This window comes from Falco rusticolus, chromosome 1, assembly GCF_015220075.1.
Source record: "Falco rusticolus isolate bFalRus1 chromosome 1, bFalRus1.pri, whole genome shotgun sequence".
Classification (NCBI taxonomy): domain Eukaryota; kingdom Metazoa; phylum Chordata; class Aves; order Falconiformes; family Falconidae; genus Falco; species Falco rusticolus.
The window spans coordinates 102,263,140-102,287,909 of record NC_051187.1 but is presented as its reverse complement, the minus strand read 5'-3'; the positions used below and the strand labels follow the sequence as shown (position 1 = coordinate 102,287,909).

At 40.6% G+C, this 24,770-nt stretch overlaps 1 long non-coding RNA gene across 3 annotated transcripts; it reads right to left on the bottom strand.

The window, feature by feature from the left end:
• Nucleotides 1-4,140: 4,140 nt before the first annotated feature.
• Nucleotides 4,141-22,800, bottom strand: LOC119150071. 3 transcript variants are annotated; one of them, XR_005104929.1, is made up of 5 exons: nucleotides 22,654-22,800; nucleotides 19,913-20,109; nucleotides 7,301-7,357; nucleotides 5,141-5,296; nucleotides 4,141-4,292 (listed from the first exon to the last, which is right to left on the bottom strand). It is a non-coding gene; the product is annotated as an uncharacterized LOC119150071 (long non-coding RNA). The 3 variants fall into 3 exon arrangements; XR_005104927.1 differs by lacking the exons at nucleotides 4,141-4,292; nucleotides 5,141-5,296; nucleotides 7,301-7,357 and adding exons at nucleotides 8,193-8,341; nucleotides 8,555-8,721; XR_005104928.1 differs by lacking the exons at nucleotides 4,141-4,292; nucleotides 5,141-5,296 and having other exon boundaries at nucleotides 5,533-7,357.
• Nucleotides 22,801-24,770: the final 1,970 nt, after the last annotated feature.

Genomic DNA, 24,770 nt, shown 5'->3' with positions numbered 1-24,770 from the left:
ATGAACTCCCAGTATATTAGCAGGTAAAATTAAACTTATAGAGTCATTTAGGTCAGAAAAGACCTTTGAGATCATCAAGTCCAACTGTTAACCCAGGACTTCTAAGGCCACCGCTAACCATGTCCCTAAGTGCTGCACCCATGTATTTTTTAAACACCTTCAGGGATGGTGATTTCACCACCTCCCTGGGAAGCCTGTTCCAATGCTTGAAATACTTGTCAGAAGGAAAGCGGGGACAAAGAAGAGAAAGATGCCAGAAGGTTTTAAGTCCCCTGTAAGAATTCTTCTGTGAAAGGCAGTGCCATCCATGTTGGCTTACTCTAGAAGCAAATTTCACTAGGAAATGTTGGGGCTTTAGTGTAATGGCCACAGAAAAGAGATGCACCATGTCGTTTAAAGTCTCCTTCTGGTTGGGAGATTTGCAAACAAACCCTTCAAGTATTTCTTTGAAGAAGTTTGTGGTCAGCTGAAACAACTGTGCCGAACGCATGGCTGACCCTCCCCTAGCGGCTACCCATCAACAAAAGAATTGTTGCCAGTGTGGCAGACAGACATGCACGCCCCACACAACCAGCTGACTGGCTGAAGCTTCTCATTTTCTGCAGACTTTTATTTACTATTTGCGCACATTAGCATAATGTCTGCCTTGAATCAACCTACTCCAAAGCACATGCTACATAAATTTGACCTGTGGCAGCCTAGACAAACTGTTGATTGACAACAAAGACACCATAAAGCCTTCTCATAAAGGCCATGCCCTCCATGAAGCAGCTTGATTCATGAGTAATCCCATAAAGCTATAAAATTAGACAGAATATAATATGAACCAGATTAGCATTGTACCCTGTTGCATGTACACCTCCTGTTGGCTTCACCAGCTGGACCCTTTTCCTTTGTAAATTGTTAACAAGTACTTTGATTTTAGTCCCATTCTTACAGAAATTTTTGGGGAGGGGGATGAATGCAGAGAGATGAAGTGAATATTTTTTCAGTACCCTGGTTCACTGCCTCACGCAAATAAAAGTCTCTGTAAGGAGGGATGGAGGTTGCACACTGAAGCATTCCCTTACCTTTCAAACATCACGAAAATTAACTACCCTGGCTTGACTCTAAACCCAGAAAAGACAAAAGCTGCACCGCAGAAAGGAAAAATGAAATGTAAAAATCCTAATATCCCATTGAAAGAATTTTTCTTAAGCAAGCCAGTGAGAATGTCTGGTTCAGCTCCAGTTTGAAGCTGCCCACTCAAAACGGTTATGATGTTACCCGATTACCTCACGAAATACTTCAAGTTGATCACGTCAGTAGTTTTTGTTACTTCCATTTCCTTGACTCTATTACAAAAGGTTATTCCATATCACAAGATTAAAACCAACAACTGGCGGATGGTTGCCAGCAGTCCCCTTTGTAAGCATTTTTTAACACTGACCACAGTTGGAACCCAAGAGACGCCACTGTTGCTGTAAACCGCCAGTGGCTCAAAGGGCATGTTTACCAGGACCATGTGAAGTTGCAGGCTATGTCCCATCCCCTACACATCAGCTTTGAATTATATGATGTCAGTGTCTATAAAGAAAAGAGGCAAAGAGTTTGTGCCGCTATCGCCACTATCTTTGCATTAAATGCATCTTGCATGACAGCTGATACCTAGCAAAGTACCAAGCAGACGCTCAACCTCGAAGCGCACAAAGCCTTATTTCTGTTATATTATTGAGCTGAAAGACATAAAACCAGCCAAGAGACAAGTGGCCTTTATTAGGAATTTAGGCCATCTAACAATGATTCCTGTGCACTGCCATTGCAGGTCTCTCCCAAGTTAATTAGAATAATTTAAGCTCCAAGTCAAGTTTTAACTCTCTTCTATTAAGTTCCCCACCCAGTTAGGATGGGCAATTCTAACTTAAGGAAGGGAAAAACCCCACCCTTAACCTCCATGCAGACTGAGCATACAAGCGACTCACATAGAGCGAGTGCAGAACTGTGTGTGGTTCTGGGAGGACTGCTGGTGCTTGCGAGGGCCAGCACATTTTCAGTGTCATGCGACTCGGACATCAGTCCCCTCCCTGTGTGATGGTGATGTTGCACAGCTGAACACCTGGATGCACGTGAAAGCTTGTAAGTCTCTACTTAGGATGAAGTCAACCTTCTCATCAGGTGTTTTAAATGCTTTAGGTTACTCTCCATGAAAGGACCACCTGCTTCTTCCTCATGTGCAATACATGGGAGCTGTATTGCTACAGATGCATACACCATCCATCTCACCCAGGTCAGGTGCAAACTGTTCTTATCTGTTACATATATTTGAACTGGGATTCTCCAGAATGAATAATTAAACATAATAAGGAATTAAAATTTCCTTCAGTCCAATATCACAGAAAAAGTACACCATCATGCAAACTGAAGTCAACACCAAGAGCAAAAAGTCAAACTGAGATTCTGCGATGAAGAGCATGCAACACAAAGGAGCTGTCCCTGTGGATGCAATGGCAGGATCAGGATGAGCACTGTTATTTCTGGCCAATCCCAATTCTGCAGGAAAATTATCTGTCACAAATAAACATACCAGAACCACAGTACAAAGTGCTTTCAGTAAATCTTATGGATGCCAACCCACTCAACAGGTCTCACATAAGAGAACGACGGCTGGATCAAAACAAAAAAGAGAAGGAAGTTCCTAGAGCTACTAGCCCATGTTTCCAAGCTGCTAGCACACTTATCTAGGCATAAATTCAGATTTATGAGTAAGTACTCAGATAAAAGAAAGTACTTCAGAAAATATTTGTGGCATACAAGAAACTTCAGTAACTTTATAGGGAGATGCAACCAGAAAGTTGAAATGCTAATATTATTTGTAGATCTGCATGTATTGCATATATAATGCACCTATGCAATAACTTCCTTCTTAACTCTTTTAATTGACAGAAGACATTATTAAGCCTCTGTTGTCAGTATGGAATACATGTGACTAAAGTGGAAATAGATAATTGTTGTTTAGAAAGCTTCACACAGAGACTATAACACCACTGGAACTTCCTAGATGTTGTTACTACAGATACTTGGATAAGACTGCTTAAGTTCAGTGAAGTGAGATGTTAGAGCACTTTACTTTTCAACTGGGGGTGGGGACAGCTCTTTCTGAAACTCATTCTTTTAGCATCATCACCGTTTAGGTATGGAGCGAGTGTTCCTATCCACCGTCTCCAGAAACTGTAACCGTCTATTCGTAGTAATATCAGGCCTTAAGCCAGAAATACTGGCTATACAGTTGGCTGAATTTTGGGATTGCCCCCCTCTTCCCATCCCAAATCTAGGTGGGCTTGTAATAGGGAAAGAAATTACGACTTTTTTTTTGCATCATTGTTGCTTTCATGCCAACTTCCATATTGCACTGGTCCTTACTTGGACCAGATGGTGAAGTCACAATCTAACTCTAGCACTATCAGCTATATTTTATCTAAATAAACAGTTTTATGCACAAAACCACTGAACTCACTGTGTTACATGTTCTGGACTGCACATTGACCCCAATGCACATGGAAGGTAGCACAGGCAGGATTCTTAAAGAAGTTAAAAGAGGTTTGACCTAAGGCTCACAGAAGTGCCATACTTGGATTAGCATTCAAACCATCAGGACGGAGACCCCCAGCTTTCTCATGCCCTCCTGAAAATCCTGGCCATGAGCTTCAGTCTCTTCCACAGTGTACATAGATCATTCAAATTCACACATGTCATGGGAAAGCATACAGGCAGGCAAGTATTACTACTTTGACTTGAATTTGCTGGGACACTTCCAAAGCACTTCCATTTCCAGAAGGAATTAAAACAGGTGCTTTGTCTCTGCAAAGCAGCTTAAGCTAAAATCCTGATACCACTTGCTGCTCTCACATGAGGTCATAGTCATTAAATATTTAAGCCAAAACAACAGTAAGTTGAGATGAGAGACTAGCAATGTTCAGCAGATAAACCTCTGCCTCTCTGGATTCCACTTCTCTGTGCTCCCCCCACCCCCCCACGGATCCATTCACTGTAAGACATCAAAATAACCACAAGGGACAACTCCAAATACTGTTTTAAAACCAGAAGCTTAAATGAAAATGAGAACTGAGCTTCTGACCTTACCTAGGGTTGTCTTACCACGTCAAGGCTGGGGTTATTTCCAGGGCAGCATGTGAGAGCTTTCACTGCAGCTGCTTCAATAGTACTTTGCCTGTGGATTAATGGATGACTTTGGCTTCTCATTCTTACCAGCCTTTACAATTCAGGAGAACACACAGAGGATTTCTTCTGAAACCCTTCAAATCAAAAGACAAAAGTAAGCTAACCTCCTGACCTGTAAAATAACCTTGTAGAGAAATCCATTCACCATAGTTGCTCGCTGTTTCTGGGAAAAGGAAAAGAAGGGGTTTGCAAGAGAAAGCAACAACTCATATACTGTTTAAGAGGGGAACTACCACAGCAATCTGTTTCTGATGAATTTACATGGGGTAGAGGAAAAAGTAAATCCCACAAGGACCAAGCAGCCATCAAGTGTGTCATAAGCAAGGACCAAACAGATTTAAAGCAAAAGGACTTCTGCTGTTCTTACTGGCATTCAAACCAAGAGAACACTCGAGTGAGATGGGAAAGCAGCTCTTTAGAAAAACCTCTTCCTTCATTATTGGTTTTCTGCTTTTAAACCTCTATCCAATGAATATTTTTTTCACCTCAGGAGTTCTGAGCAAATACTAAGCTCAAAGAAAAAGTAAGATCTGCTCTGGGTTCCTGGGAAGAGCCGGGCTCCCTGCAAAATTTATTTTTCTGAACCTAATGTCTGTTGAGAGATGCCATGAAAAAGAAACACAAAAGTCTATTCCCTGACAAGGTGACGGCAATATGATTCAATGTGCAGTCAGACACAGAAAACAGCAAGTAAGACTATGGCAACATGGGACCAACTGAACACATCAGACCCAACGCCTATCCAACCCAGCAGCTTGCCTCTGCAAGAGGTCAGTGGATAAGGAAGATTTAAAATACGGAGCACGTGTCTACTGAGAATGCTTTCCCAGCTGCCGGGCTGAGGAAAGGCTGAACAGTGGGAAAAGAGAGTAGTGATCTTGGAACAGTCTTTGCACTTTGCTACAGCATCTCACAAGCTCACCTGCAAGAACACCTGCTCTCTGATGGGAATGCCGTGCTCGGGCACAGACAGAGGCAGTTGGTAGTTCAATGGCTGCAACACCAGTATTTCCTCCCTCTGATGCTTCTCCAGAAATCCTCAGAACAGCACGAGATGGCTGAATGTTCTTATCTGCATCTAAAAACCCGATTAAAACACTAAATAGGGTATTCTTTTAGGACTGTTGTGGGTTGATTTGCACATTCCAGTCTGTTAGCAACAAATTGCAGGATAGTATCTGAAAATTCACCTCAATTTATTAGTGTACTTGCACACAGGTATGCATACATATATACACATGAAAATATATGGGAAAATATGTATGAACAGAGACTCTTCATTGCTTATTGTTTCTTTTTTGTCTGTTAGTTGAACCCATCAATGTTTATGACAAACAAATGGACATGCCTATGCGCATATAACATTGTTAAAAGGAGGAATAGTTAATATATTTTAAAAGCTAAGCACCTAATTTCAGAGGTGAAAAGTTAGCCTCTACTAAAATTTGTCACTGCAATAGCAGTGAACTCTATTCATTACAGGTAGAAGTCATCTGGAGGGAGAAAGCAGTCCCTTCTTGTAACTCCTCCTCCTATCATTTTTTTCTGTAAAGATAATGTTCAGCTCGAATTAATCCTGTCACCAGTTTGGGAGTGCAGATTACCAGCAGGTTTTCCAGCACAGCTCAAGGGGAAAAAAAGAGTATCTGAGAAAAAACACGAGCTAGGGAATCTAGTCCAGCTTCACCATCAACGTTAGGTATCATAAAACCAGCTCTGTGCCTATAGTCAAGTAGTAGAAATACACCTCAAGGCATCCCTTTCAAGTGAGAAGTGCTCTGTGCAGATTTTTGCAACTTGGGGTTTCCCCCCTCTGTCTCTCTGAGTTTTTAAAGCCCAGTAGTTTCACTTTTGTATGATAACTATATGGGAAAATACTTTAAACAACATAGAGTTACTTACTCAATTTATTTGGTTTGCACACCTTTATCCAGACGGGAAGCTTAGTTTTATTGGCCCCTGGTTACAGGAAGTTCCCTACAGCATTGGCTTGTCCCAGCAACATACAACACTTAATTTTAAACACAATTAAAAATTGCAAAGCATCTGAAAACTAAGAAAACGCTCAGGTTTATTTATGTCCAATATTATTTCTAATAGGATACCATGGTATCAAGACCAGCATAACTAAGGGACATCAATCTCTCCTCTTTCCATCTTCATTTCACAAACAGTACTCAGCAGGCAGTTACTATGAACTCTGGGATTCTTACTCTTCCAGAGAATACCAGGTGACAAAAAGCAAATACATACCCATTAAAAACAAAAGCCTCGCTGGCTCCTTACCCCCATAAACACTTCTCCAAAAAAACCCATTCAGATTTTAAATATCTCATGAATGAAATCACGGTACCTTTTGCCATTCCTAAACAGTATCCCATTTTCACCTGAGCCAAAGGCTTGCTGCAAATTAGGCTTACAACTTACTAGGCTTTATCTGCATTTCTTCCTAGCAGTTTCATTTAAGCTAGGTTGAAATTCAGAAAGCTGCTACAGTAACTAGAAATGAGAGACCTAATTTTTAAATGTAGTTCTAGTCTCGGAAGCTTGTTGTCTTCTCATGTTCCTATTTCTTCACTCTGCTGAGGGAGCCTGAGAAAAGCAGGAGAGAAGAATGGGAAGAAATGCAAGTGCCCAAGCACTGGAACTAATCAAGTTTGATTTCCTGCAGTTTCCTATCACATGCTTGCTTGTACACACTGACTGCAGCTTTTCCTTTGATTGGCAATGTAAAAAGGCTCTTTACCAAGTCTCAAGCCGTGTGCGATAATATGCCAAGTCACACAACGTGTGTCATTTGTAGGAACTCTGATACCTGTGTTGATTTATCAGGTTCAGCTGAGTTCAGCCAATGAATTCGGAAGTTGTGGAGGAACATGAACCACCATGAGCTTGTAGGGGCCCAAGCATTCTGCTGGTTTTAATGGGCTTAAAGTAATAATGAAGCAAGTAAGATTAAAGGGTATTCCTTGCCCTACAGTTTCCAACTTTAATTTGAAGTTTTAGCTTTCTCAGTGTCTTTCTTCAGCTTTCCCTCAGCCTCCTGTACAGTGGAACAGGTTTTGACTTCAGGACAACTTACAGGAGGAGGTCCAAAACTCATGTGTAGCATTCAGCATCCAATGGGTAAGTCCATAATCTAAGGAAAACCAAGACAAAATTAAAATATCAGAAAATGCTACCATTTGTTTCACTCACCATCATCACCGTTCACCTAGCTTTCCCCTTGTCAGATCTTCAGCAACAGTACAATGCCCTTTATTAAAATATCCAAGTAATTAGAATTTGTAAACATGGATTCTTATTAGCATCTATATAAGAACTGCATCTTAAAGAAAAAGATACATGCAAAACCTCAAAGGAGGAAAAGGGCTTAGCCTATCACTATTCAATACAAAATACCTTAGAAAAGCTCTCATCTAATGATTCTTCTAGAGTGCCTCGTAGCATGAAGCACAGTCCTTTTTCTAGTCTATCAATTTGCTATTTGCTCCCTTCCTACTTTGTTGGAAAAGACATTTGATATCACGGTCTTTTCATAGGTTTCATTCTACACTCAGCTAGAACTTTGAATTCAGCACAGGAGAAAGACGGAATTCAATACACTGGGCAAAGTAAAAATGCCAGCTTACAGCTGGCCGATTCCACATTCAATACAGAACAAATGCCACTGTGGTGAACTCGCAAACACTTAAGGTCTCGCAATAGCTTTCTTTGTTTAGGGGAATAGTTTTTATCTTTGCTGTGTTTCCATTCACTCAAATAGAAATAATACTCATAAACAAGGGTCGGGGGGAAGGCAGGCTTACAAAACAGACACAAATTACAGATCTACATACAGTCACTGGCATAAAAATCTAACAAAAATTAAAAATCAGTTTTCAATGTTCCCCCAGCTGTTTCAGCTGGATATGGAAAATGCTCCTTAATTCTACCAGCACTTGGACATTGGCTGATCCTTTTCACTTATTGCTTACACAAAACACTGATTAAGATACGTCAATCAAATAGCTGAGCCCTTCAGTCTTGTTCTTCCAGTGTCACAGAGTCAGAGGGAACTGTGCTGAACAAGGTTGTGCAGCTCCAACTCTGGAGCATGTTCAAGATTAGCTAAGCAGGGGCACTACAAAAAAAAAGAAGAAAAAAAACCAAAACCACACGAGGTAATGGAAGAAAGGAGCAAGGAGATAAGTGATTACAGACAGCCAGGTACATGAAGGAGGAAGCAAAAGACAGATAGATATTTCACTTCGTCTGGCAGAAGGCAAGGTCAGATACTTGCTCAGCCAGGAAAAGCAAGAGGAGTCACTGCTTCGGAGTGACAGAGCACTGCTACCTGATGCATCCTTTTCATTCTGCATCCAAGCAGAGTCCTTAATTGGAAATATGACAGGAGCAGTTGCTGTAAAATTTCCTTGATGTGTATCAAAAATAGCAAACAAAGTGCCTCTCGGTCATCCTCAGTATTGGCAAGTCTTACAGGACATGGTGTCTCTAATTGCCCTGGAAGAAACACAGGCATAGACTTTCAACTGTCCTTGATAAAAATCAAAAGACTTTTAAGGCTCACATGTTACAGCTTGAGTATTTAAACCTTATAGGTGGAAAGCCTAAAAAGCAAACATACAGAATACTAAAATATGACTGCAAATCTCAGTATTTCTGGACTTTCTCAGTATTTTCTAGCTTGCTTCTCAAACCCTTTGGGCTAGCAGTAGCGTATTCTGGTAACTTCTGTCTTATCTGTTGCAGTACATTAACTCTGTGTCTTTTGCGACTGGTGAATTACTACTTCTAAGCATCCCAATTACTCTTCCTCAACCAGGAAGATGCCTCTTCTTTCCAGTGCACAGGAATGAATGCAATGCAGCACTGCATCCAAGCTCACTTTGTGTTAACCCAGCTTTAGCGATAAGTCCAGCTGCAGCAACATAAAGACTAGATAAATAAGTCTGAGCTGAGGTTCAGACTGCAGTGCCTAGGCTGCTCACAGCATCACAGTTATACAGCTTAAAACTAGCACAGGAATCTTTGCAATACCTCGCACTCAATTCTGTGATCACACTACAGGCATTCCCTTTGAGACATACAAGGGATTTCTTACAGCAGTTGAGGGAAACAGACCACTGATCAGCCCCTTATCTATTGCTGCAACGTGCAGAAGTCATGCAAAAATGACTTTTGCTGGTGATCCACATGGGTAGGTACACTCCAAGTTTTATTTGAACCTCAGGTTTTACTGAACCTAACACCTTAAAGACAACTATCATAAAAAGTGCAAGATTTTATCTAATTTTCTTTACAGCTATGTAAAACTATGTATTTCATATGACTTAAACAGCAAAACCACTCATCAGCTCAGGTAATTTAAAAGGTTTTCAAGTATTAGACCAAGTTTTATAGGAAAGCTTTCCTAACTTGAGACAGTAATGAAATCTGAATTAAGTTTATATGGTCTGTGGTTTAATTGTATTTTGTGCAGTTCTAGTTACTACCAACAAGCGGTGCAGGATAACATTTCATTTTACATAAATCAGATTCTGTAAAGATATGAAGAGACAAACGTTTGAAAAACTTCTTACATGCAGACAAGCTTGCAATTGCACACCCAGACTCCTCAGCCAATCTCTGGATATCAAATTGAATCTGTGAATGTCGATCAGATATATAAATACAACTTTTGCTAGTGTAAAAAAATGGAGTACATGCAAATTTGGCATATACCCATGCAAAAGATGCTGTCTGCTCAGCTGATCACTGAAAATACAAGAAGCAAACATTTCCATAGTACCTTAGACCCTGGCTCTTGAGCAGATCACCCAAAGACTAGTCTTGAGAGCTGGTCAAGTAACAGATAATGAAATTTTGGGTTCCGTAGATATGAAGAGTATAAAATCAGCAACTTTGTGCTCAACAGCTCACCCAAATATAGAATGACCTTTACAACCAACCTCAGACACAGGTCAGTATCCCTCACTCCATGCTGGCCTAATCATAACCTGCTATTTCTTTGACTCTGCTTGAAGTTTTAAGTGGTTTTGCATAAACCTGAAAGGAAAGTGTAGCCTCCTCTCCTACCTTCTCCTCTCCCATGCACCAGCAAGGTCCTCAATGATCCTAGCAAGAACCAGGGCACATGAAGCCATTAGTGCACTCCTGACCCAGTTTAGAGTACGCTCTCCCATTGCGTTTCCTTATTTTCACACGTGTGTTTTATCTTTATTTCCTTAAAGGAACAAAGGCTATAATGAGGAGCACACTTTGTGAATTAGCAATCGTCTCTTGCGTCTATTGAATCCTAGCGGTAAATTTCATCAGTTTTGTTCATTTTACCGTGTTCGTAAAAAGAACAGCACAGATTAAATGAGTGTTCTTCCCCAAGCTCTCTTTCCTTTTCCTATGTAATTAAATACCCCCACAAGTTGTGGCTTTGCACAACTGAGAAAGCAGAAACCTGTAGTTTAAGGGGTCAGGAAATGAGTGTAAGGAAATCCTCCTACGCATCAAGGCTTCTTTTCTCTCAAGTGGCTGATCCGTTTCAGGAGGTTTGTACACCACCGATGGTACCTGCCTGGGGCTGGGGGAGAGCACCAATCCTTAAGGTGATAAGAGAAGAAAGTACATCAGCTTTGCAAAAATTATAGTCAGTTGACCCAGTTACTGCTTACCAACCCTCATTTCAACTAAAACTGAGCAAGGTGTTAATAAGTCTCCTTGTCAACAGATTTATCTAAGCTTAACAAAACGTGGCCATTGGAAGAATCACAGAATGGCTAGGGTTGGAAGGGACCTCTAGATGTCAACTTGTCCAACTCTCCTGCTCAAGTAGGGCCACCTACAGCCGGTTGTCAGGGACCATGCCCAGACACCTCTTGAGTACCTCCAAGGTAGGAGACTTCACAACCGCTTCGAGCAACTGTTCCAGTGCTCAGTCACCCTCACGGTGAAAAAAGTGTTTCCTGATGTTCAGGAGGAAACTCCTGTGCTTCAGTTTGTGCCTGTTGCTACTGGTCCTGTCACTGAGCACCACCAAAAAGAGCCTGGCTCTTTCTTTGCACCCTCACTTCAGATATTTATGTACATTGATAAGATCCCCTCTGAGCCTCCTCTTTAGGCTAAACAGTCTCTTATTGGCCAGCACTGCCTTTTGACGTTTTGGCTGTTTTTCCCAGGAATGCAAGCCGTTTAATGAGACACAGACTGGAACTAACCCTGTTAGAAAAACAAAACCACAGCTTTTGAATAACCTGACTCAGCCAGCATTGCAATTGCTTACCTCCGAAAGGAGCTGATGTCTTCTCTTAACGCTTCAGTTCTTATGTACCACCCAGCTCTGACAGCCAGAAGCTTTGGCTCTAATTCATGAGCTCTGGCAAGGCATGTGGGGATGATTTAAAAGCTACCTTCCTCAGTCATCTTTGCCAGAAGTGAGTTGTACCCCTCTGATAAGGGGCAGAGTGGAAAGCAGCGAACAGTAATTCCCTAAAATCACCCCAGCAGGAGCTGCTAGAGGTCAGGATTCACATCCCTGCTACTACTGAAGCCCTTCATTTACTGTGCGATGTGTTCTATGTGTGAACTGACTGGTTGCTCTGTTCCTGCCAAGTCACCTTTCTATATTTAACACATTACTGTATAAACTACTTTGGTATACCTCGAGTATGGCAGGCCCCATGTAAAATTAAATTCTACCTTAAATCTTCCTGGAAAAGCACCCCACTCCCCACTTCTTAAGAGTACTGATTTTCCTCTCTCTGCTCAAATCTTCCACTAGGCAAATATATCAAAATGGTTCAGAAGAGAGACCCGTGGTTCCTTCCCTCACACTGAGGATTTGACTGTACTGCCTGCTTTCACACGTTCAGCCTCCACCTGCATTTCACATAGTTGCTCTATTCAGCTGCAGCAAATTACTCAGCTGCCAGTCCAAACCCCAAAGAAATGAAGTTATGGTTTGGCATCAAGATAAGCGCTGAACATAAAAAAAACCCCAAAACCCACACCCTCCTATGACAGTGTGCAGAAACACTATCCTTTCAAACAGCTACACTAAAAAGAAAGAAACCAGCATTGAAAATATCCTGAAATATTCTGGCCTGGCTATCACATTTGTCCAATAAAGTATTTGTCTTCTTGCCCAAAAGAGCTGTTAAAATAGCTGAAGGAGAAGAGCAGTCTTTATACCTAGCCGTTGGAAGCAAAATCGAGTCCACTTGGCGGGGCCAGTCCAAAGACCACAGCAGGCAACAGGAGGCTCTTTACTTCCCTGGACTTTGACTTGGCTCTCTTGATTGCTTTTAAGTGCTGACAGCGCAGTGATGTTTTATTCTCATTTTTATTTGTGCTATAATATCATTCACAGTCCTTCTCCTGTCTCATCCCAGCATCCTCACATTTTTTTCATCTAAGCTTTCACTGATGTTATCCATCTGCACTTTTGTTTGCATCCAGCTGGCCTGTGATAACTGAAACTTCCCACCCCGCATGAGTCAGCAACTCATCCGTTACGTACTGCTCTATTTCAGATTCCCTCCCCAAATACCGACATAGCTACTTAGATTAATTCCACTCTACCTATACCAAAACATCCGCATTTTTTATACAACGATATAGAGAAGGGCAGATCCTCAGTTAGTATACACTAGTGCAGTTCCTTAGAAAACCATGGATTGCTACCAGCTGAGTATCTCACCTCATCAAGGGGTCAGTACATCAAAGGGATAATCAGTCTTCAGCACCCTAGAAAGAAGATTGATGCAGGATGTTGTTGCAGCAAGAAGAAACAAAAGGAAAAGAGGCACCAAGTGAAAAGAAGTATGATAGGAAAGAAGACTTCTCCTTAGTTAGAAAAGACGGAGCCCAAGCTAACACATCTGGAAAAACTTCTGCTGATTGGTGCAACTCAAGACCTTCTTGGTCTTACTGATGAGCAATCTTTCACTTCCTACTTAAAAGAATCTCTTTTTAAAGTAAGTAGCTTTCCTGCCAGCTAGAACACAACCCAAGGTATATTTTTCTGAAACTATTATAGCAGAGTCTGGGCCTTTCCTGTTCTTGCAGGTTCACATTTTGCCTACCATCTGCCATTAATAGAAAAAAGGTCTTTGTTTGTTTGGCTTTTTAATAAAAATACAGACTTGCTAGAGTCCTCTAAAATAAATGCTTGGTCTAGGAATATATTTTACAACAAGGACAATATTAATATCTAGGAAAATATTTTTCCAATATCTCCCAGTGACTAGAAAACTTGAAAACATATGTACTGAAGCCCCAAAGCTCCAGCATTTGTCTAAGTTAACGATTTCTGCCTTCAATATCTTGTAAGGGAGGAAACTCACTTCTGTTCATTATTTTGAATTGGAAAGGTCTCTGTCTCACATTAAGGGTGGCTGTTATTGCATTCCTATTAATCTCTTTCCATACACCATTGCCAACATTAATTCTTCATTCCTTTCCCCGGTCCTCTTTTCCACTGTATTTCCCATCCATGTGGGCTCTTCTATGGGCATTAAACTTGGACAAAACACAGACACATGAAACTGTTTTCTGGATATTTTTTTTCTTTTTTTTTTTTTAAATTGGAATTATTAGGGTGGACTCACAGCATGCAGAAGCAGCTTCAAGCTCGCTCACAGAGGTCACTCTAGACATCTACACTGCCTACGTAACTCCTGCGCACGACCAGGGGCTTCAGTGCCCTGTGAAAAACGAGAAGACCCTGCACTCTAAGGAGGGAAGGTGACTCCAGAAGGAAGCAGCACAGTTTAAAGCTATAGAGGAATGCACAGGGAGGGAAGGAGGAGGACAGAGTTGAGGCATTCATTAAAGAGGGATTAGAAGTGAGGGCTTGTTCTGCCTGACTGTCCTTTTTGGGGGGTGGGCTGAAGTGGGGAGCAAAGCTTTCAACAGGAGTGGATCCAAGGTTGCTGCACTGTGAGAACTCATCAGTGAGACAAGTCACTTATTTCCTTCTGTCTGAAGTTAGTGGAAAAAGATCTTTGGTCTTACTCTCAACAAATGTGACAGCATAAATGTTTGCTAAGAATCAAGGTAGTGAAGATCTGTCGCTATGGGCTAAATTTTCAGGTTCTTCATCTTCACAACTGCCAACAGTTATTAGAAATCAACATACAGGCCACTAAGACCTCTTGAAAATTGAATCAGTGGAAGGTAAATGGTTGAAAAGTGCAAACATTTTTTTTTCTAATTTACTACAGAAACAAAATTTTATTGATCACTGTGTATACACATGTACTTAGTAAGTTTTGGTCTCACTGTCTAATTTTAACAGAATTTGGCAAATGAGTGGAGATCTCCAAGATAACCAGGTTCCTGCAAATTTTGCAGTATAGGCAGGAAGGTAAAGGAGAAGACTGTCCAAGTGTCCTAAAAGAAAAGCTGCATCATCAGCCTCACAGGGAAAGAAGTCCTGAAAATGCCATATACATTGAAAAAGCTTCAGTTCAAGATTATCTTCTTAGCCTCCAAAATCAGTCCTCAGTGAGACACAAATGTGTTAGAAAACTAGGCTTGTGGTGCTCACAGAACTAAATGTTTAATGATAAATTCACAGACAGCACAAGCGGTGAACTCAATTTTCCTATGGCTGTGATTCATGTCCTTATCTTCCAGCATACGGCTGCATCTCACTGACATGGAGTATGCTTCAAGGTAAACACTATGCTGCAATCTTACTGCAGCCCTACTTTTTACACATACATACGTCTCCCTTTTTAATTTTTACTTGAGAGATTTAGATAGAACTCCTTCTCTGAGAAAAAGAACAACCTCCTTTAAGGAAAGGAAGTCGCCAAGCTCAAAGTGGTGTGATTGCTTATGTAGATCCAAATGCAGATTTCAGAAACCGTCTAACTGGGTTCAGGAGCATACTGCTAATTTTAAACATACTTTAGTATTTACTGATTATATCTCTCCCTCACTGTATGCCCTGACTGTACAGTGTAGTTTATAATGTGAGTTTAAAAACCCCAAGATCTTAGTTTTTTATATAAAACTGATCTATCAGCCTTGCAAGAATTAGCATCAGCAGTCTGCTTTTTCTTCAAAATGATCAAGAAAACAGCTGAATTACTGGTCACCTCTAAAGAAATCTAACATTTGGACTTATGCTTTTAGTTGCTCAGGGGAAAAGCTCAGGAATGAGCTGAAAAAGAGGAGTGTCTGCTGCTTAGCGAGGTATCTCTCTGCTTTTCTCTGGAACACTTGTGTTTTGTCTCAGTAGCTGAATAACAGATAAGAGAAATCCCTGTCCACTTAATTTAGCTCATCACTGCTAGGGGAGAAGGCTGATGAATAGGAATCACTCTACAAACCTGCCTCTGATACTCCAGAAGTGACTCCACAGAACAATGCCCGTGAATTTGCATTCCTTCACATTTCTTCTGTATTTAGCACCTAACAAGAAGCAAGGACGAGGTTCTGTCCTTGACTGTCACTTTCACAAAACCTGTGCATTAGTTTCTGTTGATAAAATTATTTTGTGGGCAATTATTTTCATGCACTACGTGCATGGGTTTGGGGTCTTTTTGCATTCCCACAACACACACAGTGAGGGGAAATGTTGCTTATGAAGAAGACAATAGCCATAAACAATTCAAGCTTTGGAGTCAATTGCTTAAAGAAGTTGGTAAATTTACACTTTCTCATTGATCTTCAGAAAGTGTTTATCCTGACACTTTCTTCCCTGGATGAATACATACTACTTTTAGCAGACAAACTGAAAACATAGTTAATCTCACTTTGAAAAAAACCAAACAAATCACCACCAACAACAACCAGATAAAAAGGCCTAGTGGAAGATTTCTAAGGGAATGCTGCTACAAAGATTTCTTCCTGTTTTTCCCCCTCTATTCTGAAATCCTGGTTTGAGTTACTTCTCCAGATAGCAAAGCCAAGCCACATTCCATTTTGTCAGCTCCAATGTATCCAATATGCTTGCTTTTCCATGGGAGAAATGGATGCCTTTTAAGAGAGAAAATAATTTTATTTTTATTGCCTCGACACACACACATGCACAACCTATCAATAACCTTAACAGCAACAAAAGATGCTCCCTTGCGTGCATGAGCTGTGAGAACTTCTGCTCTCTGCTCTCCCAACCAGTTATGGATTTCAGTTGAATCTGACCGAGAACCCAATTCAGGATCCAAGACTGAGGTTTCTGCAGCTATTTAAACAAATTAAAATACATTTTTTTTGAGCCACCATGTGCTTTCCCATTCTTCCCCCACAGAGACATATAAATGATACCTACTTCGAGATACTGAAGAGGAAAAGAAAAATCTCCTTCAGTCACTGAACTAGTGGTCTCTATGAAGTGCAAGTTAGGTTTTCTCATGAGGGTTTTCACTCACTCCCAGGCATATGCCATCTCAGCAGGCCACCACAGACTAGACAGAAACATGAACTCCTTACTATCATACTGTTGATGTTGGCTGTCAGGCTACCATGAAACCTACTCCACAGGAAAGTCTAATATTTGAACTTTTCACTCTTATTTCATTTTATTAGACAGCCGTGAAGGTTAGCTTTGTTAAAAAAAAAGACTGAGCTAAAACCTTGAAATGCTGGCAGTCAGAAAGCCCCATTTTTACCCCACTCCTTGTTAGGAGATGGCCTTTCCAAATAGACTTATTATTTTAATTTTTTTTTTAAGTGACCGTTTCAGATGGACAATTCAAACTTACTGGCTACACAGGCCTGAGATTTTTAGGGTGAAGCCATAAGTGTACGATGTCCACACAGAAGAGACCAGCAGATTTTTCTGGACTTTGCCATAACTCACCCTGTAACTACATGACCGAAGTGCAGAGCTGGTGTTGTTTTGGAGCTTCCCACAATAAGAGGAATTTAACTCTACTCGCTCTTCAGAACACTGGCTTGAAGAACCTAACCTGAGGTTCAAAAAATGGCAGGATCATGTGTTTGTTAATGGAATACATACAGCTGCCCAACAGACAGGCCTCCTTTGTGGAGCCACCAAGGAACATGAATATTCCTAAGTACAGTGTAACACTAAAAAGAAAGCTTAAAACCAGGCTCTTTCCCATAGACTGTTTCAAAACAGGCATCTAAAATCAGAAGTCACGTCTGATCAACCTGGGAGACATGCTTAACACTTCTATGCTACAATTTAAGCTAAGTACTTCTATTTTATTGAAACAATGTCATCACATGCACAAGAGTAGTTCCTAAATGACAGCAGCAAAGATTCCGTTTTGACTACACAGGTACACATTGAATAACAATTCTGGATTAAATGCTATAAAATACTCACTGTCAGGTAGATAAACCAGATTACCCCTAAAGCACTTGTCAGAAGTTTTCCTTGGGAATCTATTAAATACTACAGTAAAAAACTTAAGCACACAAGGAATCTGAAATAAATATAATCCCATATCAGTGCTCTTATTTTTTTAGCTTTTTGAGTGCTTTGCAGGGGAAGGCCTAACCTAGTAAGCGTACAAATCATTTGAATTGAATACATAAAAGCAGGAAATGAGAAAAATGAATTACTTAACTGATAATAATTTTAAAAGATGCTGCCTTAAAGATATAATGTTGGTTTTGAGATTAAACAAAATAAACAGAATTCTATATTTGCACCTAGCAGCTGACACTTGCAAGATCTGGAAGAACAGAGCTCAACCTGCAAACGATACTGCCAAAACCAGGATCCACAAGGTTATAAAGCAAGATGTGCGCTGCTGCATACAGAATTTGGGTGAGGGATGGTTCTAGACTGGAAGCTCAAAATTTCAGCACAGAATCAAGATCACTATGCGTAAAAGCAATAGCTTTTATGTCTATCCTTCCTTTAATGGCAGGTTAAAGATGTTTGCTTCTTCAAGTCTAGCAAGCTACCTGTAACTTCAAGCACCTGACATTTATTCATTACTTATATCTCTGTTGGTTCTCAATTTTTCTCACATCACAGACTTCTAAATATTTTTCCTCCATTTTTTAAAATCCTGTCATTAAGCTGTTCATTGTTCATTACAAAATTCAGCTCCTGACCCAGTTTTATGATTACTACAAGAGTGGAGAGTAAAAGACAGAATTTTCAACTGCCCTGTGCTCCCCTGAGGTGGGTGTACGAAATCTGCAGCAGGAGGTACGCAGGAGGGGACTGGACCAGGGGAAAATCTTGTTTCGGGACTCATCGGCACTGAAAGGAAAAAGGCGTTCCTCCTTCAGCTTTCTAGATGAAGGAAAGCAAGATGAGTACTATTAACAACTCTGCATTCTTTTTCTAGGAATTATCCTAGGAGCAAAAATATGGAAAACATAGCCAACAAAGTCTTACTGATTTTAAATCCTCTCCTAGAGATTTCCTAATTAAACTGGGGCTCCAAACTAAGCAAATAATTTTTAAAAAGGAGTTGGATATTTCTTCAGTTTCAGTACTGGTTAAAATTCTTTCTTAGAATTAAATCCTAACATAGGGTTACAATCAAGCAAGAAGGAGTTGAAACAAAAAAGCAAATACAAGCCTGCATGTCCAGAAGTGACACATTTTAATATTCTGCTGCTTAAAGATCTGAGCAAATTTACAGCTACCTTTCCAGGAAATTAGTTTTCATCACTTAAGAGCAAAGCTGGCTTGCTGTTTCTTCACATATATGCACTACAATATGATCTGCACTTTAAAATAGGATGTGTCAGATACTCTAGTTATAATCAGAATGCTGGGTGTAGTCCAATCTATGAAATGAAATTTACCGCAAAATATTTGGTGCCAAGACTGTGACTTTAGAAAATCCTGAGCTGAAACCACTGTTTTTTGCAAAGTAGCTAACGGCTGTGGCAGTTGAACAAGGGAGTCCTCTTACTGAAGATTAATGTTCCTGGTTTAGACTGCTGTCACAGCAAGATCTTAATGCTGACTCTAGGCAAGCATCCTTCAGGAAGACCTAACACAAGGCTAGGGTCTTCTAGCTTACATCAAGCTCATGAAGGGGTGCATACGAGCCTGTGGGGCCAACCGTTGATTTATGCAAACCAGAAGTCCATGCACAGAGCAGGCATCAATAACAAGGCTGGTTTACTAGTGCTATGTACCTTAAAATTTCCCACTGAAATTAAGGCAGAAAGATATTGGGCTAGTTCTGACTTTAAAAACAAACAGAAAAATATTTAAAAATTGGAGCCTAACTTTATTATGCAAAGGAGCTAAGAATTCTTCTCGCCAAACTAACGGTTATTTCAGGTACCTGATTTCAAATGGGGAGGTGATGCAGCTGCTTCTGCAAATGGTACATAGCCATAGACAGGCTGTAACGAGTGGGCCGGGCCAAAAACAACAGCAGTGGTGGCTGCAATTATTTTGGTCAAGATGGAGACAGTAGTTTAAAACTGGAAGAAGCCAAGAAAAGACCAAGAAACCTCACATCGTAATTCTGCAGGAAAAATTGCCAAATGTGTTAAAAATCTTGTAGTTCAGGTTGCTTATTGCCGTGAACAAGGCAGAAAACTTGAATGCCCAGCTTCCTTTATACTGCTCTGGTCCCAAATCAGTAACTCCTCCTCTCTCTGTTCTCCATTCTCACCTTCTTCCCTACTCTGTTCAGCAGCCAAAGCATTCCAACAATAACCTGCTGAAGCGCTCTCCTGCACCACAGGCTGGAAACCCACAAAGTGTCCAGACAGACTAATGAGACATAGAGATGCTCACCTGCTAATTCATTACTCCTTTCTGCGTACAACCTGCCTGCTGCAGCCCCTGCCAGCGTCACACTGGCAGAGCTGTTGCTTTGCAATTTGTCACAACAGAAGCCATTCCTATCACTGTGGGGGTCACTGCTTGGCCGCGCCTCCGCACGCCTTGACTTCTGCGATGCTTCTGGCTCGTTTTACATCCTTTTCCTCAAGCTACAGAGAAAAGAAACAAATTGTTCAACAGTGAAAACACTTGTAAAAAATGTCACTCAGCAATGTAAGCTGCGAATTCTGTTTTCTGGGAAGAGGAAACATGCAGGTTTCCAGCCATAAAGGATGCATTCAGTACTACATAGAAGTTTTCCGTGACTGTATCACAACTGATGGTAGGGGGGCAGGGGGAACGCTATGATGAACAAGTGTGAATGAAAATTCTCAAACAATGCCTGTCTTCGATCACCTTTTTGTTAATGAGTAAGATTTTCTGTGTGACTCGCAGACAAATAAAAGCTCCAACACATATAGCAGAAGACAGGAAATTTACTCACGTTCATCAGAAATCTACTTTAATATCTCAAAGATATATGAACTGGCATATAACCACATCTGAGGAAAGTAATACACGATTATTCATCGTCACTAGTACTGTGGCTAGAGCAGCTAGCCAAGACCGTGGCTCTATTGTGCAAGGTACTATAAACACATGACAAGACACAATCCTGCAAAATTTACAGGTAAAATACACAGAAAGAAAATGGAATTAGAGGTACACCAAATTAAAGTGTGTCATCCAGTGCCAGGTAGTTGTTTGCATACCAGCCCCAAATCTCACTCCACATCTGTCTGGTTTTCCAATTCCTCTTCCTCCAGAAAGGTATCTCATCAGTAGGGAAAAGAATCACTTGATTTTTTATTTTTTTTTTTTTTTTAGAGAACAGTCTCTGGAAGTTCATGTACACAGGCCGCTGAATAAAATCAAATTACATGCAGTTCAAGTTACATTTCTAGAAACATGCAACAGCTCATTCTCTGCAACTGCCGACAATGGACTGGCAACGCAGGCCTCAGCAAGAACTGAGGGTACCAACAGTAAAAGAAACATTGGCTGACATTCCCAATGTATGCAGCATCACATCATCCAAAGAAAGGCAACCCTTAAGAGGTCACGCCAATGGCATCAGTGATTTAATGCCCACAGAAACTCACAGTGAAGGCACCACTGATGCGTTTCTGTTCATTTTGAAAGCAGAGCTCCAAGCTGCCAGCAACAACAGGAGGAACAGTGATGTGGGGGCTCATCACTGTAAAACTCTGGAGAGGAGAACAGCCTCTCTTCCCAACTGAGATGATATGAGGAAATGCTTTTAAAACTTCCACATATTTCAGAGGACATGGAAAGATATTTTGTTTGAGGAAGAGGTCTTCAAATGAAACATGGGATCACGGAGGCAAAACAAACTATCCAGCATGTCAGGCGCATGCCTGGCTTAACAGTAAGGCGACTGCATGGAGCTTCTTCAGGATGCTGGTTATGGTGCAGAGATAATTGCATTTGCAAAGGTCCTTTTTAATCCCTCAACAGATTTCAGCTCTGTTACTGCACCAGCCTGCTCTGCCTGGACATCCCATTACAATTAATGGGACCAAGCACATACACAGGGTGACCAAAATGCCAAACGCAGAGAAAATTCTGCTCTAAAAGCAGCACTTCAGCATACTCCAACTGCTCATACTAACAAATCCAGATGTTACTCTCAGATTTGATCCTTGCTGTGTAACCATCTTTCTGTTACTGTTTTAACTGTGGTTTACTACTTGGAATTGGGAAGAGGCTCATTCTGAAGAATGTGGTCTTAAACAAAGACTCTGCATTTTAAGTGGATGTTTCTCTTTGGAAAGCAAAACTTCAGCAAATAAGGCAAGTCACATAATGGAGAAGCACTTATCAAATGGCTACATTGATTAGACTGCAACAGGAAGGAGCAGCACAGCTGAAAAGAGCCAAAACACAGAGTAAATCTGAAACCTCTTTGGGCTGTTTGACATTGTGGTCTGGTCCTGGAGCCAGTTAATAAACCCAAGGGCTGGGAATGCATTATCCAAACTCTGACCCCAGCTAAATATAATTATCTGAACAATACAAATTGGAAAGAGATTTAATCTAAAATAGTTTTGCATGAGATAAAGAGAGATTCATAGTTCATAAAGTATTTACTCTATAATGAACAGACTTTGCTTTCTCAAAGGCACTGTAATTATCAGCTTCAAGCAGCTTTTTCACTGAAAGATGATGCTATTTAACCTACTTGGCAGCATGCTACATTCAAACACAGCAATCTAAAGACATGATTACATTTATCTGCACTTTTGTTCCTTCCCTTATTACTTTACATCACTTGATTCAATCCCTTCAAGAGACACCATTTTTTAGGACAGCATTTCCAGTATGAAATACAATTGAAGAAATCCCACCATTAACTCATTCCAGTTTAACCAATGTATAGTTTCTGTATAGAACAGTATTTACAAAAAAATGCAGCAGGTATGTTTTTCTAGCTAACCTTAATGTGTCATAATTGCGCCAAGCAATTGCATAGTAAAAAGGCAGTTGCTTAAAGACCTTAAGGAAACCACTTAAATACACTCAACTTGAAATGTTGAAAACTGCATTCTGATCTCATTAACACAATTTCACATTGCTTTAACCCCACTAAATTCAGGGCAGTTATTCCATTGGTATGAAGAGGTTGTGCCCACCTTTTCACTCTGAGTTTCAGGTTCCAGGCTCTGACTGGTCCATTCCTGGGACCAAATCATGTTGGAGAGAGGCAGAATCCAGTATGAGCAAAAGGCAATGAAAAAGGTGGGTGATTGGTCTACAAAAACACACATGCAACTGTCTCAATTTCCCTGGAACAGACAGAAGATAGGGTTAGAAAAAGCTACAGAGATCATCCTTAGCTGTATATCTTTTCCCAAAGCAGTGCCTAAACCACATGATAAGACACTGAAACTACTCCTGACACCCAATTGACCGACAGCGCAGGAGATCTGCAGTGCTTCCCCTCTCTTACAGTCTTCCATCTCCTGCTTTACTATGGGTGTTGCAGTGTCACAGTTCTGCAGAGAAATCAGGTCTCTCCTCATGTAGATAAGCCCTAATTTCACAGGTCCATGACATGCTTTTTCAGTCATAATAGGTATATACAATATCCTTTAAAAATTGTGCACCCAGGTATTTAAAAATCCGTTCAAACCTGCCACTACACTACCAGAGATATAGACAAATTTATGGAAATGTTAGTCCCAGAGGGAAAAACAAAAAATACTGTTACATAGCTACTGTGCAGAAATAACATGGTTTATTAGTAAAAATGTACAACAAAAGAAACATTATTAATGGAATGTCCTATAAAAAGGGGCTTCTACCTTATCCTAGACTCAGACAAAATAATGTCTGGCTAACACGCAAAAAGCTTCATGTAGTTGCCATTTTTATTACTACATCAAGGCAAAGCGAAACCCGAATCAATAACAGTTACAGAGTAGAAGAACAAAACATGCAGATAATGTCACAAAGAAATAAACCATAGCCAGACGCAATGATACAGATTAAACCTTTCCTAGTCAAAGGAATTAATCAGTCCATACTGGACCAAGAACTCTTCTAGTCAATAAATCAATAAATATACAACCTCAGTACTCCAGCCTCCTGGACAGGTGGGTGAGTCCACTTTGCAATGGGTTTAAGTGCCCGGTTGTTTGATTTTTTGCATATAAATATCTATAGATACTAAACACAGACTTTGTTCAAAGTCAGGAGACATACTGCCTTCAAGCTGATACTCAAAATACCTCTCTGTGAATTCTGTACCAAAAGTTTTCTCTTTCTCTCCCCTTGCCTGCTGACACCAACAGGTCTGAAGATAGAGAGGGAAGCATTTAAACACCACTTAATAATTAGCACACATTGAGCAATTGGCTTTGCCAAGAGAGCACTGGCTGATAAGGGCCTAATATTTGCTACAGCTTCCCGCTGCAAGAAACCGATTGTGTAGGTGCTTAAGAAGTTTGATTTTGTTTTTCTGCTGGTCAAAATTCAACATTTCAGGCTGACACACCATCAGCAGGAACAATCCTTTGGGTTTTGTGTACTTGCCTGCTAATAGGGCACAAGTTACATCTTTCAGCCTCTCCTGCAGGTCACTTAAACACCAGCGCCTTCTAGGAAGCAAACTGGGAAAGTGTTCTGAATTTAATACTTAGAACTCTACAGATAGTTTTCTTCAGGAAGGACTGATCCAAATATCCTCAGCTGGCAAGATATGAATGTGTGGAATTCAAAAGAAAATCTGCATTGACTTATACCTTGCAAACAGTGAGATGTCCCCTGAAGGCTCCAGCAACTCAGAGGTGAAAATAAGTAGAGTTTTAAGACGAGTGCAAACTGCTACCCTGGAGGAAAGACAAAGCAGCAGCAAAATCCAATGAAATTCTGCTCAGAATGAGCAAATCAGACTGACCAAGAAGTAAAAGATAACTTTCTTATTTAGAAAATAGGAAATGCGGCTTCCATGTTAAATTTTGACTTGAAAAATTGTTCTATCCAACAATCCTACATGGAAAGTCACTTGAATTTGCAAGTGGGTGCCTGGTTTCAAAAGGATTAGTTACCCTTCCAGCTTTTACATTCAGCTCTTTATTGGTCTCGGAATCACAGTAAATCAACAGATGGATGTCATCAATGTATGCGCTATGTAAAACATCATAAAACAGCAGAGCAAAAACCTAGCTAATTTTGCAAGGAAGGAGGTGCCAGAAGACTAATACATATAGCCAGGGACGCGGTTCCGGTACATCAGGAATCGGTTCCA